Consider the following 17,513-nt stretch of genomic DNA (forward strand, 5'->3'; position numbering starts at 1 on the left):
TTTACTGAGTGCTTATTTTGATACGTTGCCCAGTGTCAACCCTACCACCAGCATTGTAGTTTAAATCTCATCATCTCCAGCCTGGAATATTTGCCAGCTTTCTAACTGGCCTCCCTGCCTCCATTTCTGCTCCCTACAACCCAGTCTCACACAGTTGTCAGCATGTTTCTTCAAAAGTGCTTCCCTGCTTAAAACTTCTCAGTAAATCTCTTTGGTAATCACACAGAAGATAAACGTGAGACTTCATAGCACGGAATACAAAGCTTCTGTAATCTGGCACCTCTTTGTCTGTTCACTTCATTTTAAGTCTCAAAATGAGGAAGAGACACAGAGATTGGAGCACAATAGGAACAAAGACAAAGCTGTCTTACTATCTAGGACAGTACAGGTACCATTCTGCCCAGCATTTCGTGAAACACTGGACTGAGTTTTGAAACTGGTAGTGCTAAGAAATAAGCCAATGATTAAAAATGCTTAGGATGGGCCTGAAACTCAATCATTAGAGGCAAGTAAGTAACAGCCATTAATCATTCTCTTGGCAGAAGCTGCTTTTTCTGAAGGAGTGAAGAGGCGGTTGGAACACTTGATCTTTCCTTCCGGTAAAAGGTAGGAGCAATGCTGCAAGTGAGAATTCTTTGGCATCTGAATTTTTGGTTACTTTGTCTTCCTTTTAATTTATCTCTATACCTTTTTATTAGAAAATTTTAGAATAGGTTTCTCACAAAGCACTGAACTTTCATATTCTGTTGTATTCCAGTATTTTAAAAGAGAAGATGAAATCTCTCTCTCTGGGTAACAGCACTGGTCGTTGAAAATTACGGTGTTTGAGCTGAATCTTGACTGCCTTAGAGGGAAATCCATGATGTGCTCAGACTTGAGGGGAGGGTTCATTGCATGGCTTGTTGGGAAGAGGCTAAAGGACACCAGTCTGCATCCTAAGGGATTTGGTGACTTGTGTTTGGTCTGGACAAACTTTGACATCAAAGAGAATCTGATCTGAAGTGGAGCCGTTTTTTAAAAATCGCATTGCTCTAAGTGGCAGCAGCTGATCTTGAGTTTGAAGTTAAGGACTGGAGACTGTGGGCTCCAGGGGAGGAGGCCAAGCCTGAGTAAAGGACTCTGATCCTAAAGAAAGGAATTAGAATAAAACTAGCAGAAGAAGGAAGAAGCTCAGTCATATGTGTGCTTTGAACAAGGCAGGAACTGGAAGAATGCTTAGAGGTCAGGTTCCCTAAACCCGTCCCCATCTCTGTATCAATCATAGGATGGAAAACTAATTCTAAATCCCATTATCTTGGGAGGCCTGAGGCCACTAACATACTCCATTTAGTGATTTGTAGCATGGGGCAAGTTAATTTTCTTTGCGTCCTGATGTCCTTTTCTATAAAACAGAGTGGGTGATCGCAGCACCTACCTCACAGACCTGGGTCCTGGGAAAGTGAGGCCAGGCATTGCCATTGCTCCTTTCAGTGACCAACTGGCCACACTGAAAGCCTCGGGTAAAATTGCTTCCATTTGTTGATGTACATTTTGATTGTAAAATATTTCTTAGAAATAATCCTACAGTATATCATACAGTATACAGAAACAATAAACAGTGTAAATTGAACATTTGTAACATCAGTTTTCTTTCTTTTTACACATTGCCTTTCTGAAATGCCAAATCCAGCATCTATCCTCAGTGATTTCTGTATATTTGTATGATTTTGTTTTCTAAGAGTTGCTTCTTATTTATGTTGTATGAGTGTCAAGTTTAGGTCTTACTTTTGGTTTTCTTTAGGTAAGTTTTGGACGTTTTTACCGTCATCAACAACTTCCATCCGGAAAAGAAATGCAGTCAAACGAGACTAGATTTGCCACAAATGCTATATAGATGGCATATGAAACTAATAGCTCCGTGTGTTTGGGAGTATTTGTGATAACTAACTACTCAGCCAACCTAAACAAATGTGCTCTGACCCTTAGAAAGCAGACAGGTACTGTCAAACCACCCTTGCAGGTATAGAGTATGCTCCTAAAATTCACCCAGGCTGGAATTGCATTGCTACTTGAGAAGACAGGAAAGCCTACAGCTGTCTAGACGATCCAGTGCGATGGTGCTGCACTGGCAGGTTCTAGCATCTTGAGAGGTGGTGGTGAATAGGAAATGAGAAAGAATATATGGGCACATTGCAGAGTGTATAGAATATAAATGGAAGAATATATGGGCAAGTTACAGAGTGTGTAGAATACACATGTAAGTTTTGGGGTTGAGGATGGGAGAAAGTGAAGTTTCCCTAGGATGGGCATGAAAGAATCTCCAGAATAGCACGAGTAGTCAGAAACCAAAGCAGTGTTGTAGACTATTGCATTGATTTGCTTTATGGCACAATTTAATGCATATTTATAAACCATGAAAGGTGGGTATAACATTCTTTGATTCATAATGAGGGAGCATTAGATGAGAAACACTGGATAAATTCCCTCCAGTGTCTGCCTACAATCTTCTATTCTAGGCTTTAGGCATGAAGCCAAAAGAGTGGGCAAGGAACCCAAACTCAGAGACAGCACAAGCTGTCTTCATCTCACCCTGCTTTTAGGTCCATGGTTCTCACACTTTAGTGTGTCTCAGAATCACATGGAGGGCTTGATAAAACACAGGTGTGGATCTCCAACCCCAGAAGACACAATTGAGTAGATCTAGGGTGGGGCCTGAGGATTTGTATTTCTAACAGGATCCCAGAAGATGCTGATGCTGGATCACTGATCTGGTATACACATTTTTTAATACTCTTTCTCCTGCCCTTTCTCTATCCAAAAAGGGTAGATATGGAGAAGGTTAAGAAAACTTTCCGCTAATCAACTTAATGTCCTGGCAGACTAATAACTCCATCCTTTCACTCATATACAAAGATCCGAATTCTACCTGAAACCCCCAAATTATTATAGATATGACAACCGAGGCTTGTAGAGATGAAGTGAATCATCCACATTCACACTAGATGGCAGAGGCAGGATTTAAACCCACATCTCTTGACACTAGATCCAGGACTATTTCTGAATCACTATTTATGATTGGGAGTACTGGGCTAAGAGACTCCTTATGAGCAAGATTGTAATGAAAACAGAAATTTACACTATAACTCCATTCTAGTATAAACAGTAGGAAATGAAATTAAGTTAGGGAAGCTTATGGCCCTTCCTGTCAGTGAGGACACTGACAAATCTATTTCAGAGGCACGTAATCCAATCCTGGACAGACTCATCTCTTCTTCTTGTCTTTATTTTACCTGGACCATCTGGCTGCATTCTGCTTTTCTAGGGACCTCTGTGTATTTTGAGTTGTTTTTCTTTATAAAAAAATAAAACAGAAGCAGATTTCATTGATGAGGGAAGATAAATTTGCAAAACCATTGAAATCAATCACATTCAGGTTTCCATCTCTACAGCCGTCAGTCTACCGGTGACCATATAAAATACTCACTTTTCTTTTTCCATATACAACTGCTAAAATAAGCAAATGGCAAAAACCAAGAGAAATGGATGAAAGCAAGTATCTTTGTTATTGGCTCCCTTAAACTTCACCTTGGTACATGCTTCCCCACAGGCCCTCACTTCTCTAAGTTATTTTTTTTAATCAAGATATTTTTTGCAAGATAATTTAATCCTAAAGGGAATTTTAATGCCAGATGTTCTAATAATAACATTTATTTTGCTTCTACCTTCTTGTACTTGGAACAACAGTGAAGTGTAGTAAAAGGGACCCTAGAACTAAGACCTGAAGACTTTGGTGTTGAGTTGGGGTCTTTTGCTAAGCAGTTTCTGCTAATATGTCATCTCTTGGATTTTCAGTTTCTTCATCTTTAAGTTACAATAATTATGTTGACCTTGACCAAGCTTGGAAAGAAGACTTTGCACCCATACAAAATGATTTGTAAATTGTAAGTGTAAGCTATAAAATTGTAGGGCATTATTATTAGTTCTCCATAAAGGATGAATAAAATACTTTTCATCTCCTTCACTCGTCCTTGTCTCCCATTTAGACAACTTCGCTTATTGTCCTCTCTTTCAAAGGAATAAGAAAGTCATTGCTGGTGTATTCCCCAGGAGCGATTAAAATTTCCGAGCACCGGGAGCCACTTAACATATATGAACAGACATTGGCATAGAGTTCGTTGCAGACTTCCCCCAGCTGAGATCCAGCCAGAGGGTGATGACTCATTTTATTCTTCTGCAGAATTCTCATGGAGAAAAGCATTGTGTCTTTTCTGTGGACTTGAATTGAAGGAAAATGGGGTGGATTTTAGAAACTCTATAAGAGTATTGACTTGGTGCCGCATTACTTTAACGGGCCATAAGTTATCAAGGCAAGTGTAAACCTAGCGCAATAAGTCAGTTTCTCTATTACTGCCATGCAACCCACCCAGGAAAGGGATGGAAGCTCTATGTCCGTTAGTGATTTGAGTTATTGCAGCAACTCTGCAAATTACATAGTATTATTTTTATATCACCAATGCAAAAACTAGATTTTGGTAAGACTCAATAGTCTTCTCCCAGTCACATATGCAGTGAATAGCCAAGCCAGGCTTTGCCCACACCTTTGGGGCTCCACTGGGTGGAAGGCTGTGTAGCAGAATGATTTGGAGTACATAATGTGAGAGCAAATTGTGTGGGTTCAGTCCCCACTTTGTAACTTAAAAGCAGTGTGCTTCAGTGTGTTATTTGATTTATCCTTGCCTCAGTTTCCTTTGTTATAAAAAGGGATGGTAATATTTCATAGGGGTAAGAGAAAGACTAAGTGAGTTGAAACCTGCAAAATGCCCTGTACATATAAAACCCTGATTCTAACTAGCTATTATTTAGCGTATATAGTAGTTTTGTCCTCTAAATCTGAGTTCCTATGAAGTTAGCTATTTATTCAAGAAAGCTTTACAGAGCATCTTCTGGTTGCTAGGTGCCGTGCTGGGAACTAGAGCTCCTCCTTCTTAGATGGTGATGTGATGATGACTAGCTGATGTGATTTCACCTTCTGTTAGTTCAGAGTTTTGTGAGGGGTCAGATTCTATTACCTTAAGTTAAATTCTCCAACTAGAGGCCTGATCCTGGAGCAGTGAGGAGAAGGAGGAAGAGATTAAATAGACTTGGAGGGAATTTGGTGAATCCCAACAAAATTGATACCTTTTAAGTTGGAACTTGAAGCATTCATTCAGTGCAAGCTAAAGGCTGAGAATGGCTATCACAGCAAGACTAACCACATCAACAAAACCATAAAGGCACACATCTGCATGACGTGTTTAGAGAATTTACAAAAGAAGAAAAGCAATGAACACAAGGAGAAATCAGAGATGAAGGTAGAAATATTAGTGAAGGCACATTGCAAGTCATGCTGAGGAATTTGGAATGAATCCTGAGTGCCACAGGAAGATTTTGAATTGCTTTAAGCAGAGGAGTACCCCCATCAGATTTCCTTATTACTTTTTAATTTTTCTTGTTCTTTCACTCTCTACCATACCTCTTTCCCCACTTTCCTTTACAAGCAAGACTTACAGCAGCAGATTCATTTCTTAGACAATGACACTGATAACAATACAAAGAATGGATGTTGTGAAAGTGTCAATGGGCAGTTGAAGGTGGAGAAACCACATAGGAGACTCTTAGCACGTGAGAAATTGAGTCAATAAATATTTATCAAGTGTTACTATGCACGAGGTATTATTCTAGAAGATGGGAAAATACTAGTTTAACAAAAACTCCTGCCCCTCATGATCCTTACATTCTAATGTAAGGAGACAGAAAATAAATCAATAAGTCTAAAACAATGTGCATGTGTGTATATATATATACACATATACATATATATATATAAAGTGTCAGATGATGACATACTATAGATAAAAATACATCAGGGAGAGGGGAGGAATAGGGTTGCAATGTTCAATGGTGAGATTGGGGAGAAGTAGTCCAGGTAGGTCTCACTAAGAAGGTGCAGGTGTGGTTTCAGCAAAGAGCTGGGGACGTGAGGATTGAGTCATGCTGATATTTGGGAGAATAACCTTCCAGGCAAGGGGAGCTGCAAGTCCTTGAAGTGGGAACGTGGACTACAAGGAGAACAGGGTAACTGAAGTGTAATCAGCAAAGGGGAGAATAGTAGAAAGTCTAAGAAGTAAATGGCTGTGGAATGGATGGGATCAGATTGTGTAGAACCCTATAAACTGCCGTGAGGACTTTGGTTTTTGTTTTAAATGGGAGTGGGAGGTTATTGAAGGATGGCTCATGAGAATTAAAAAAAAAATTCCCATATGCATAGGAAAAGACTGATTATTTTGTAAACACCGTAGTCACCAGAAACAGCTTGAAACCTCCTTACTCAATAAATGGTAGTTCTGTAGTCTTGGAATTACCAGAACCAGTTTTAAATCTGTTTAACCAATCAAAGACAATGCACCTCGGTGAAGATTCTTTGCAAGTCCTTGACTTCTGAAAGCTAACCAACTGGGAAAGGACCGAGTCTAATGAAGACACTGCCGAGTGCCAGCAAACCAACAACCTCACCCAGGCAGGGGTACTTCCCCAGCTGATGTCAACCCTTTCAGGCTTCTGGAAAGTCAGCCAGCCTTCAAAATCCATACTTCTCCCAGTCTGCTCAGAAAGACTGTGCCTGCCCAGCAAACTCTGTCTTACTTAAGTAAGCAATAAATTTAGCTTTGTAACATTGCTTGTTAGTTAATTTGTTTGTTTCAGAGATTAAATGGTGATCTTGTTTTTGAAATTCATGAGGCCAGGAATGTTATAGATCTGACATGCAGACACTCTCCATTATGTACCTCCAGCCATACAGGAGTAAGCAGTACTCAAAGCTTGAGAAAATCATGTCAGTGTGGGAGCTGTGGCTGGGGTCAAGAAGTGCAACTAGAGAAGTGGTATTTGAAATGAGTTTATAAAATATTTAGATGGTAGAGTCAGCAGGATTTTAAAATTAATTGTGTGAAGACTGGGAAAGAAAATGAAAAATAAATAACTCCAAGGTTTTCATATTGTTACAAATGAATAGGTAGATAGAGTGTCAATAACTGAAATAAGGAGCAAAGGAAAAGAAGCAAGTTTGAAATGTTGAAGATACTCTTTTGGACATATTGCATTTAATGTACATTCAGGATATCTAATAAACTCGTGGAAATATGGTGTAAATCATTTCGCTTCAGACAAACTTGAACATCTAGGTCAGTGTTTTGTACATTTGCAAGTCACTGAACAAACATTTGCAATAATGAGTGGCAGAATGAGTTAAGACTTGAAGGGATAAATGTCTGAATAAATGAATGATTGAGTGTTTCAAAGAATGTGTGAATAAGCAAATAAACATTTGAAAGAATTAATGGCCATGCAATTGCTATTTCCACTAAAATTCCTAAAGCAGATTTGAGAGTTGGTTTGTATGTTTGCAAAAACCCATATATCAGCAGAGCAGCCTCAGCCTAACCAGAAATGATAAAAGCTGTAAACACAGTTGTTTGTTAGACTTAAGGGACCTTCGTTGAACATGCCTTCACATACTAATCGGCAGCAATTCTATAGCATGTCAGTCAGAATAGACTTGGACAGAGGACTACAGAATGATCCAGAACAGTTTTCAGCTCCATCCATCAAAACCAGCAAAGAAAATATCAAAAATGAACCAGTATATTCAAGGCTGGCCTGTGCAGTTTTCCAAAGGCTTCTCTTGTGAAGCAGCCCCTCCCACTGTCTTCCCCTTCCGTGAGCCAATAAATGTGTACATGGACCTAACTATTCTCAATTAGGGGTCAGTGGACTGCAGTTTTTGCTAAGCTCTGACATTTTCATGAGCAAATCAAATAACCTCTATAGTCCTCAGAGTTCTCATCTTTAAGAAAACGCAGGTTAAGTTGTTATGTTGTAATCAACCCAGGGTTTTGCAAAAACCTTAAAGAGATATTTGCTCATTCCTTCTTTAATTTATTCATTCAGTAAGTTTGTACTGAGGTTCTGGGTATAGGAAATACAGAGATAAGCAAAACCAAGCATGGTTCCTGCCCTCACATGGCTTACAGTTTCATGATGGGTCCAAGCTATTTGACAGTATTTAAAATAACTAAATGAACACTGTACATTTATCTATGACATTCTCATTGGCGACTCATTTGCTTTATTGATTTTTGGCTAAAATTTTATTCACTCAGTAAATTTTACTCAGTTGATCTCATGGTATCTGTAAAAACTCGGGTTGCCTGCATGTATGCGTGTGTTGGGGTGAGGGGATAGCAAAAGTGTCCGTCATCTACACGGTATTTGGAACCCCTGGATTATAAACATAGTTGCTAAGGCCGTGAAGTATGCCTAGTGTTTAGGGGCTTGGACTCTAGTATCAGGATAGCATGCATTTGAAGCCTGGCTCCTCTGCTTACTAGTTATTTGGCTCTAAGAAATTATTTTGTCCTCAGCAAATAAATAAACTAATATTTATGTGCCATTTGGTGGGAACATCGTACACAAGACTTTTTTCGTTCGTTCTCTCAACTCTGAGAGTAGGCATTATTATTCCTTTAGGCAAGTGAGGAAACTGAGATTCAGAGAGTGAATACAAAAGACCCAGAGCTTATAACTGGTAGACGTAGGATGCAAACACAGGATTTTGACTTCAATCCAGCTTTCGACTTATTATCACACCATCTTTGTAACGTTGAGAATCTTCTCTTTCTTGTAGCCCCTGCACGCCTAGCACAGTGCCAAGCACTAGGTGGCGCCAGTCCCCCCGATACTGATGAGGAGAAATCTGACCCTCGCTCTGGCTCTGTGCACACATTTTACCTATCACAGGCGTACTTCTGCAACACTAATTAATCTTTCCCTTCTCTGAATTCCGAAAGCACCAAAGCTTCTCCTTATTGTCAGCAGATATCTTGGAAACCTCATTTTCAACGTGTTCTCCAATAATAGCAGCAATTATTCTTAATCATTATTTATACTAATTTGATGCTTCAGTGAGATTATGTATTATGCTTGTCCTTCGTAATTTTTTCCTTTTTTTTGAAACTGTAAGTGAGAATCAATGTAAGGGATTGATGTCAAGCTTTAGGTAGCTATTAACATGACTAGGGTTATCTAACCTTATTAGTTGATTGTAGTTTCTCTTCTGTATCTTCCAGCAAACCCTCAAATTGATTTTAAAATGCTGCTATTGACCTAAAGATTCTTAACAACAGGAGGTTTAAATGCCTTTCATTGTTATGCTTCCTGCCTATAATACCAATTACTGTTCAAAATTTGTAGCAGGGAACCCAATTCCATTGTAGATTTCAGTACAGAGTCAAGGGCTCAGTGTCTCTTAGAGATGCAGATTGGGAAGATGAGCCACCCGTCATTCAATTCCAACTCTCACACTCAGAATAAATCTCCTGGCCCACAGTCTTGTGAGAGAGCCACCCAGTTTCTGCTTTAATGATGTCTAGGAGCTGGTGACTCAAAGAGGAGCAGCAGAGAACTTGGCCTGAGGGCTTAAAGGACCTGAGTTCAAGCCCTTGCACTGCCACCAACAATTTTGTGACTTTGGGTCTAATGCTGAATCTATCAGAGCCTCAGTCTCTCCATCTGCAAAATCAGGATGTTAGACTCCATCTCAGGAAAAGTAGTATATATCTCAAATAAGAGTCAATGGTTGAAAAGGGTCAAAGTTAAATACATAATTCACAATTATGTGTAGGATTGTGTGCTTGTGTTTGTGTGCATGGTTTGGGAAGGTACATCTCAAGGACCCTGAGCTTATGCTTCAGCTTTATGGGATATTTTCCTCAGGACCTCTAATAAGTCATAGATCTTCCATCTTCAGGCCTTCAAACCATGTCCGACTTACAGCAGGTGCCAAATATAGGAACTGTGGGTCCTCTTCCCTCCCCCTCTTCTTCCCTCTTCTTTCTTTAATTTCATATTAGAAGTATTCACTTGGAGTAAGTAGAACCCTTTGATTGACAGAGAAATAAACCCAACTCAATCCAACCTGAACAAAGAAGGGAATTGTTAGAACAGTGCGGATTCTCACGGAGTAACTGCACGCAGGAGCTGGAGCAGGGGCTCGGTCAGCATCACCATTTTCTCATTGCAGTTGTTTTTTTTTTTTTTTGATAATTAGTTCAAGTGTTTCCTTATGCTGCAGATTTACTTTCTTTATGTTAGAAAATGTATGTTCCTAAGCTTTACACTTTCAAGCTGAATCACCAAGGCCATTCTGCCTCCATTTAGAATTTCAGTTAAAGGCACTGATTGTCCCAAAGAGGATCAGGTACCCAACCAGCCACAGCATCGAATGATGGCTGCTCCTGTGGTCACCATGTTTGTGCAGGGGCCCGAGTGGGACAGTTTTCTGAAGAAAGGTGACAGGCAAAACACCCTAGAGGGGGGCGTTATATAACTAAATGGTTATAAAAGTTTTTATACTGCATTTCGATTTACCTTCCTTTAAAAACCTTCTCTTTCGCCATCTGATTTTGTTTTTTTTTTAATTATGTTACACACGATATGTCTAATCCCTCTTCAACATGATGAGCCTCTTAAAATCTATTTCTTTTTAGACTCTGACATTTTCCAAGCACAAATACTGCATGCACTGTAATCATGCTACAGTTTGAAGTTATTAGGTGCTGAACTTCCATATTGGCCTTTTAAAAGATGATTTCGGCGTGGGGCCCTCCTCCTGCATTTGCTGTTCTCTGCTCAAGGGCCCTTGCTACAGAGTGTCTGGAGCCCCACGCTGCTTGGAGTTCCTCAGGCAGACCTGTCGGCCTTCCCACTTTCAAATATCTGCTAAGTCATCCTGGGAGATTCTATTTTACCCTCATATTTTGGTGTGGTCATGGAAAGGGTCAGAAGGTGTGGCTCACAAACAGCTGTGTGACTCTGTGCAAGTTAAGTAACTTCTCTGTGGCTAGTTTTCTTATCTTCAAAATGAAAGGGGAAAAAGAGTAGACATACACTTCACTTGTCCCATTTTTGCCAGACACGTTAAGTGCTAACCTCACTCTACTCCTTCAACATAAATGCTATGTGTTATCAAAAGTACTGAACTCTGGAAATGAGGGAATGACCATCTACAGAGTAGAAAGAATTCCAGACTTCAATCCATAGGTCTGGATTCAAATTCCGGTTCTGCTTATTAGTGTAAACTGGAAGAATTACTTTCTCTCTCTGATTTAAATTTCTTTTCTGTAAAATCAATATCGGCATACCTTCCTTTGGAGGTTTGTGAGATTAAAAGATAACATGTTAAACACCTGACACAGTGTCTGTCATATAGCGGATGCTTAACAAATAGCTGTAATGTTAGTATGTGTGTGTGTGTGTGTATGTGTATGTGTGTTTATTTATTAATTCAAAAGACTAAAAGGTATTAAGGAAATAAACCTGGCTCCTATTGACCCTGGAACAGCCCTACAGAGTTCCCTAAGTAAGAAGGATTCAACTGCAAACCAACACATATAATAATTCATAATATTTGACTTTGTAACTTCTCTTATGTAGCTCTTATTTGGAATGAATATTGTTTTTCTCTCTCCATAAATGCATAATATATATGACATGTCTGTCCAGATCAGCAGTAACACAGTCTATCACTATATATGAGTTTCAGATTTAGAATATGAGTGCCATTTTTAGGGAGTTCCTCATGCATCCATTTACGGGGAATCGTCATTTTTGAGGAACCAACAGTGAACTTTGGGTATATCTTATAACTATCCTATAAGCCATACCAAAACAAAAGTATGCCCTAAATCTGGTGAAAATTTATCTAGGCATGTTCTCCTGATGCAATGACAGATGGCTATTTTTCTCAATTTATATAGACTTATATAATGCATTTAATTATTAACTAATTTAATAATTAATTTAATTGTCAAATGCTGAAGTAAAAATTGGAAAAATGATTAAATATTTCAAATTATTCAATTGAATAATATTAATTGAGCAGTGAATAATTATAATATGTCATGAACCCTTCCATGATACCCTACATATATTTTGTCTTTAATCACCACAATAGGATCTATACTATAGATGGTGGTTCTACTGATAAAGAAAGATTAGAAAGATTACGTTTAGAATGTTCAGAAAGATTAAGGAACTTGCCCAAGGTTAGAAAGATAGTAAGTGGCAGAACCACTTTCTCTGGTCTGTCTGGATCCAGAGGTCTTAACTGCCAAGTGAAACAATGCCCCCCTTCTATTGCAATAATGCTGTGATGAATTACATTAGGTCCTGAGGCTACAAAAGCTATAAAAATGAGAATTCTTGTCCCCAAGGACCTTAGGATCTAGAACTGTGATGTCCAATATGGCAGCAAATTGAGCAATTGAAATGTTGCTAGTGCAAATTGAGATGTGTTGTGTGCAAAATACACACAAATTTCAAAGACTTTTTCAAAAAAAAAAATGAATGTAACATATCTCATTAATAATACACTGATTACATATTGAAATGGTAACATGGTAAACAAGATACATTACCAAAATTAATACCATCGGTTTCTTTTTCCTTTCTTAATGTGGCTGTTGAAAATTTTGCATTGCATATGTGCCCTGTATTATCTCTGTATTTGACAGGGCTGGTCGAGGAGACAAAGTAAGCAGGAAATTTTAATGCAGTTTGATTAGTGTTTCTAAAGACATGAACACATGGGAAAGGCCTGAAAAATCATGTGAGTTTCCCAAGGGATGTGTGAGCTACAGATAAATAGTTATTACAGAGCAGAAAAGAAGCAAAGGGTATTTCAGGAAGAGAAAATAAAATGTTTCACTTCAGAAGTGAGAAATAGCTCAGCAGATTTAGGGAACATCGAGACATTCAGTAAAGTGCAAAGAGTAGGAAGATACAAGTGACAAATGCCTCTAGGATTATGAAAGACTGGGAGTTACTCAGTGCTGGGGATCTTGAATATACAAATTCCACAGGTACCTGGATGAGGAGGCTTTATCCATCAAGCAAATACTGGCCCTTGGGTCACAGCCAACCCTGACCTCAGTAAAGAACATTAAGCAAAGCTGCTAGTGGTGTTAGTGATTGGAATTTTTGAGTTGTGTAAATCATAGACTCTTTCATTGTTTGTCAAAGTCATTTCTTGGGTCTAGTTTTCTTAAAATTATCTACAAATGGCCCAAGCAAAAGTACCTTCTTAATTCAGGATCCCACCCAAAAAGACTTATTAAAATTGAGATGTATATAAATGTTGGAGTGGGTATTGTATATAATTCTGGATGCTTCTCTCATCTTCCATTTGCACGCTCTGGTTCCAAGTTCCTCATGGTCTGAGCACACCCCTTTCACTCTAATGGGAGGCATGCCCAAACTCTTCTAAACCTACGATAGGATAGGATAGGAAAGCCCATTTTCTTCACAAGAAATCAGTAAAGATTCTGCTTCTGAAGTGTCCTCTACGAGGATGGGCCTAATTGGAGAACCAGAAGGGTTCATGGAGAGGCGTCTCACTAGGAAGAAAAAGGACAAAAGGCCCAAGGAAACAGTAAGTACAAAGACATGTATTTTCAAGTCTCCTAAAAGGGTAAATTGTTCCACTGTGGTTGTCCCCAAAGCACTTAATTCTTGCTTCTAGCTTATTCACTCCTGTTGTTGTCCAGTTCTTTACGAATCTGTGTTTTCTCCATCCCCACTGGACTGTGGGCTTCTTGAGAGCTAGGACCTTGCTGTGGCTTCCATGTCCCCGTGATTAGCAGAATACCTGGGATATCCCCAGTGGTCCACAGATGTTTACATGAGTGCAAGAAAACAAGTGAATGAATGAATCAAGCTATCAATCAAATAATACATTAAAATCCTAGGTCTATTATGAATTTGTTAAGTGTCTGTGGGCAATTAACTTAAATTTTCTGGATCTTCTTCACTTTTTAACAAGCTATATGGCCTCAGAATTTCCTTCCGGGTTTAATATTCTGTAGTCCCATACATTCAGGAATATAAACTTTCAAAAATCTCTCCCTTATCCTCTCCAGCACAATAATTAGGAAAAAAAGCCACAAGAATAGCAGTAGCAGCAATACGTCTGTATGTCAAAGTCTAAGTCTAGTCAATAATACAAATATGCCAACAATTTTTCTTTGTTTTATCCAGAAGCACATCCTTTCATGAGCAAGTAAACAGTTTATCCACTTGGTTTTCAGTTTGTAAGAATATGTTTTAAGTACACATCCTTGAAGATACTTAGGTATTTAAAATAGAGGGAGAATGGAACTATGAGGTCACATAAAATGATCAAGTTGTGCTATCACATTTTATTTCAAAGATTCTCAAGAATCTTCAGGAACCATATAGGTATATGCCACCTCTCTTCATGTTTCAAATGGTGCCTGGAACACAGACACGCAATGCATACTGTCTGGTAATATGTGAAAGGAAACAGGTGGACTCAAAATTATGCAGGGAGATTTTCAGAGCCTGTGTGCTGCTTTCTAAATTAGCGTGTATCTGTGGAGTTCCTGAGTGAGAGTATTTTCTATTTTCATTTATCCTTCCTCAAAGTTCCTTGGGATAATTCTAACTAGCATTTATTCAAGACCAATTTTAGAAGAAATGAGTTACTTTCTTTAAGAAACAGACTTGTGAAAAATACCTTGTCACTCTTTTTATATTGACTGCTTCCAAATTCAAAGCTAAAGTTATTTTATACACTGCAATTAAGTTGAAATGGTGATATAGTGGTTTAATACCTTTTATGAAATTGCCATACTTCTGACATATCACATATTTTCATGCTCTGAAAAGCTCTAGCACAGTAAATTACTCTGAGAGTCACATAGCACCTTTTTTTTTTTTTTTGCAGAGTGGAAATTTTCATCAAATTTATTTATTCATTCAATGCACAGTTACTGATCAGCTAGGATGTGTCTAGATGCTTTAATATAAAGATGAATACCAGAGCTCCTGCCTTTAAGATTGCACAGTCTCATTGGGGAAAGATGCATATATATATATATATATATATATATATATATATACACGCACACACACAGAATACTAAAATACAGTTATAGGAAAATTGATAGAAATTGGGAGAGGCATGGGATACTGCATTAGTTAGAGTTCTGAGAAAAGCAAGGTATCAAGACAGCATCAGAAATTCAAGAGGTTACTGTGGGAGGAGGCAGGAGGAGACTGGGATAAGCCTTTAGATCAGGAGGCAGGTCTGATACCTATGGAAGGAGAGAGAAGGAAGGAGACTTGAGATAGGAAGCATTTCAGACTGCATCGTAATTCCAAAAAAGTTTAACCAGGGCCATTGAGAATCTCAAGCCAAAGTCATTCAGTGGAGGAGTCCTACTTCTCCTTAAAATGGACCTGCTTTGGTACCCCAGATGTGCTCTGTCATTGGCTGGGAGCAACCTACACAGAGCATGACCTTGATAGGAATGCACTGGCGAATCCAAAGGGGCAGAAGCTAGGGATAGCAGTTAAGCAAGCTCTCCAGAGCAGGAGATGTGAATGGTTGCCCCAGACACTTCGACCATTATAGAGGATTAAGAATATCTGCCTAAAAGAGATGTAATATCTGATCTAAGACTTAAGAGTGGGACATAGAGATGGTCAGAGAAGGCTGATGAGGGGCAAATTATTCCAACAAAGAGGTATAGCTTGAGTTAAATCATAGAAGGGTGCTTAATGGAGGCACTTAGCAGCAGTTTGATATTGGTGGAGGATAAAAAGTAAATAAGGCAGAAAGTGGTAAAACATGAGGCTGGTGAGGTCAAGCAGAGGCCAAATCAAGAAAGAATTTATGTTACAATATAGTTATCCAGTGGGAAATAGGGAGCCATTGAAAGGATTTAATCAAAGACTATCATAATAACATATGATTTCACTAAATCACTATGGTAGTTGCTAAGAAGGATAGATAAGAATTAAAGCTTAATCCATTTGGAAACTGTATTAGTAGATAAGGACCTATATTAGAACAATAGTCAAAGGAATGAAGAAGAGGAGAGAGTGCATGATACATTTAGGATATAAAGTAAGTGAGATGTGATTTGGGGATATGAAAGAATTGGAAAGTTTTAAGGATGACTTGCAGTGGTGTGTCTTGGTCGTCTGGGTGGATGATGTTATTATTAACCAGATTGAAATAAGAGTATAGAAGTGGTATCCAAGAGTGTGTACAATGTGAGAAGATTAGCTGACTGAGTGCAGAAGTTTTGGTAACACCAATTTTCTTAGATGGAAAGAAGAGAAGGAGCTCACAGAGAACAGAAAAGAGGTCATTAGATAGAGCTGAGGGGACCAGACAAAGTGGAATTACAGAATGTATAAACCATCAGATTTCAGGAAGAGGGGAGTGCGCATCGGTGCACTTGAGCTGCTATCACTGGTTTGTGAGAATGGATTACCACATTTTTAGAATTTTACAAGCTGGTTGTTAAGTGTAGCCATTATTAAAAATTAGATTATATAAACAAAAGAATTGATTTAAAAATAGAGGTAATAAATACTCAAATCTTATCACTTTCTGATTATTTTCCTACATCTTGCTATTATCTATGATCTTGAGGTTATTTACATCTCCTATATCTGTATGGTGGAGATACTATAATACTGTACTATCACATATCTCTTCCCAGCTCCGAGTTCAGTGATATATGGGGATCTCAAAATCAATCATGATGGGAGTATTTTTATCATGGGAATTGGCAAATGCTGCAAATAGAAGCTTTTTTCTTGGAAAGTCATCAGTTGATGAGGTTTTGGTCATGAGTAACCCAGGAAGCATGGTTTCAAACTAGATGCATAGGAACGAAATTAGTTCATTAAATATTATTGAGGCCTTAGGGCACTGGGCTTTATTCTCTCAGGAATAGATTGAGACCAGCTACAAGAGACTTGAGTTTGTTATAGGCTCAGCCAGGTGAGTTAATAGGAAAAGAGAAGCTAAAAGTACCCTAGAGCTGGAGAATAATTGAAATATTGTGATCCTCTCCAAGGGAGTAGGAGGCAGCCCAGATGAATGAGCTATCCTCATGTAGAAGAAGAATTACTTTCTGGGCTTGGAAGAGATATCACAAATTTCGGATATAGATAGTGTGGTAGGAGTGAGAGATTAGTAGGGAATGGAAGTAAATAGGCTACGAAGTCCTCAGATATCCCCGATGAAGTAGGGAGCGCAAGTCTTTTTCTGGGACTGAGTTAAACTGGATTGAAATGAGAATAAGTGTTGATAAGCACAAGGAGAAGGACCATCGGGCATTGCCAAGGACTCAGCTGAGATTGGAGACCTTAAGTGTGCATCGGTGCTCTCTTGAACGCTGCACTCTGCTGCTGAGGAGTAGGCGTGGAGCAGGTGGATGATGGCACTCTCTGAGGTTGGGATGTTATGGACGAGGAGTGGAAGAATGACAGGGATGAAAGAACTTTGAAGGTGCTATAGTGAAATTGGTTTCAATTTAGAGGATCAACACACAGGGCCTAGGCTAGCTAAGGAAGAAAGGCCAGGAGGAGATTAAAAGCCCCCTAGAGAAGAGAAAATATTT

The 17,513-nt window shown here is 38.8% G+C and overlaps 1 protein-coding gene across 4 annotated transcripts in view; it reads left to right on the plus strand.

Annotated features, from left to right (window-relative positions):
• Positions 1-17,513, plus strand: part of TENM4 (teneurin transmembrane protein 4) — a 2,704,309-nt gene that overhangs the window by 1,156,063 nt on the left and 1,530,733 nt on the right. For all 4 annotated transcript variants that reach the window (XM_070625735.1, XM_070625734.1, XM_070625736.1 and 1 more), the window contains one exon: positions 543-606. The gene's annotated coding sequence lies outside the window, so the exon portion shown is untranslated. The remainder of the gene's footprint in view (positions 1-542; positions 607-17,513) is intronic.

This window comes from Equus przewalskii, chromosome 6 (genome assembly GCF_037783145.1).
Source record: "Equus przewalskii isolate Varuska chromosome 6, EquPr2, whole genome shotgun sequence".
In the NCBI taxonomy this organism is placed as follows: domain Eukaryota; kingdom Metazoa; phylum Chordata; class Mammalia; order Perissodactyla; family Equidae; genus Equus; species Equus przewalskii.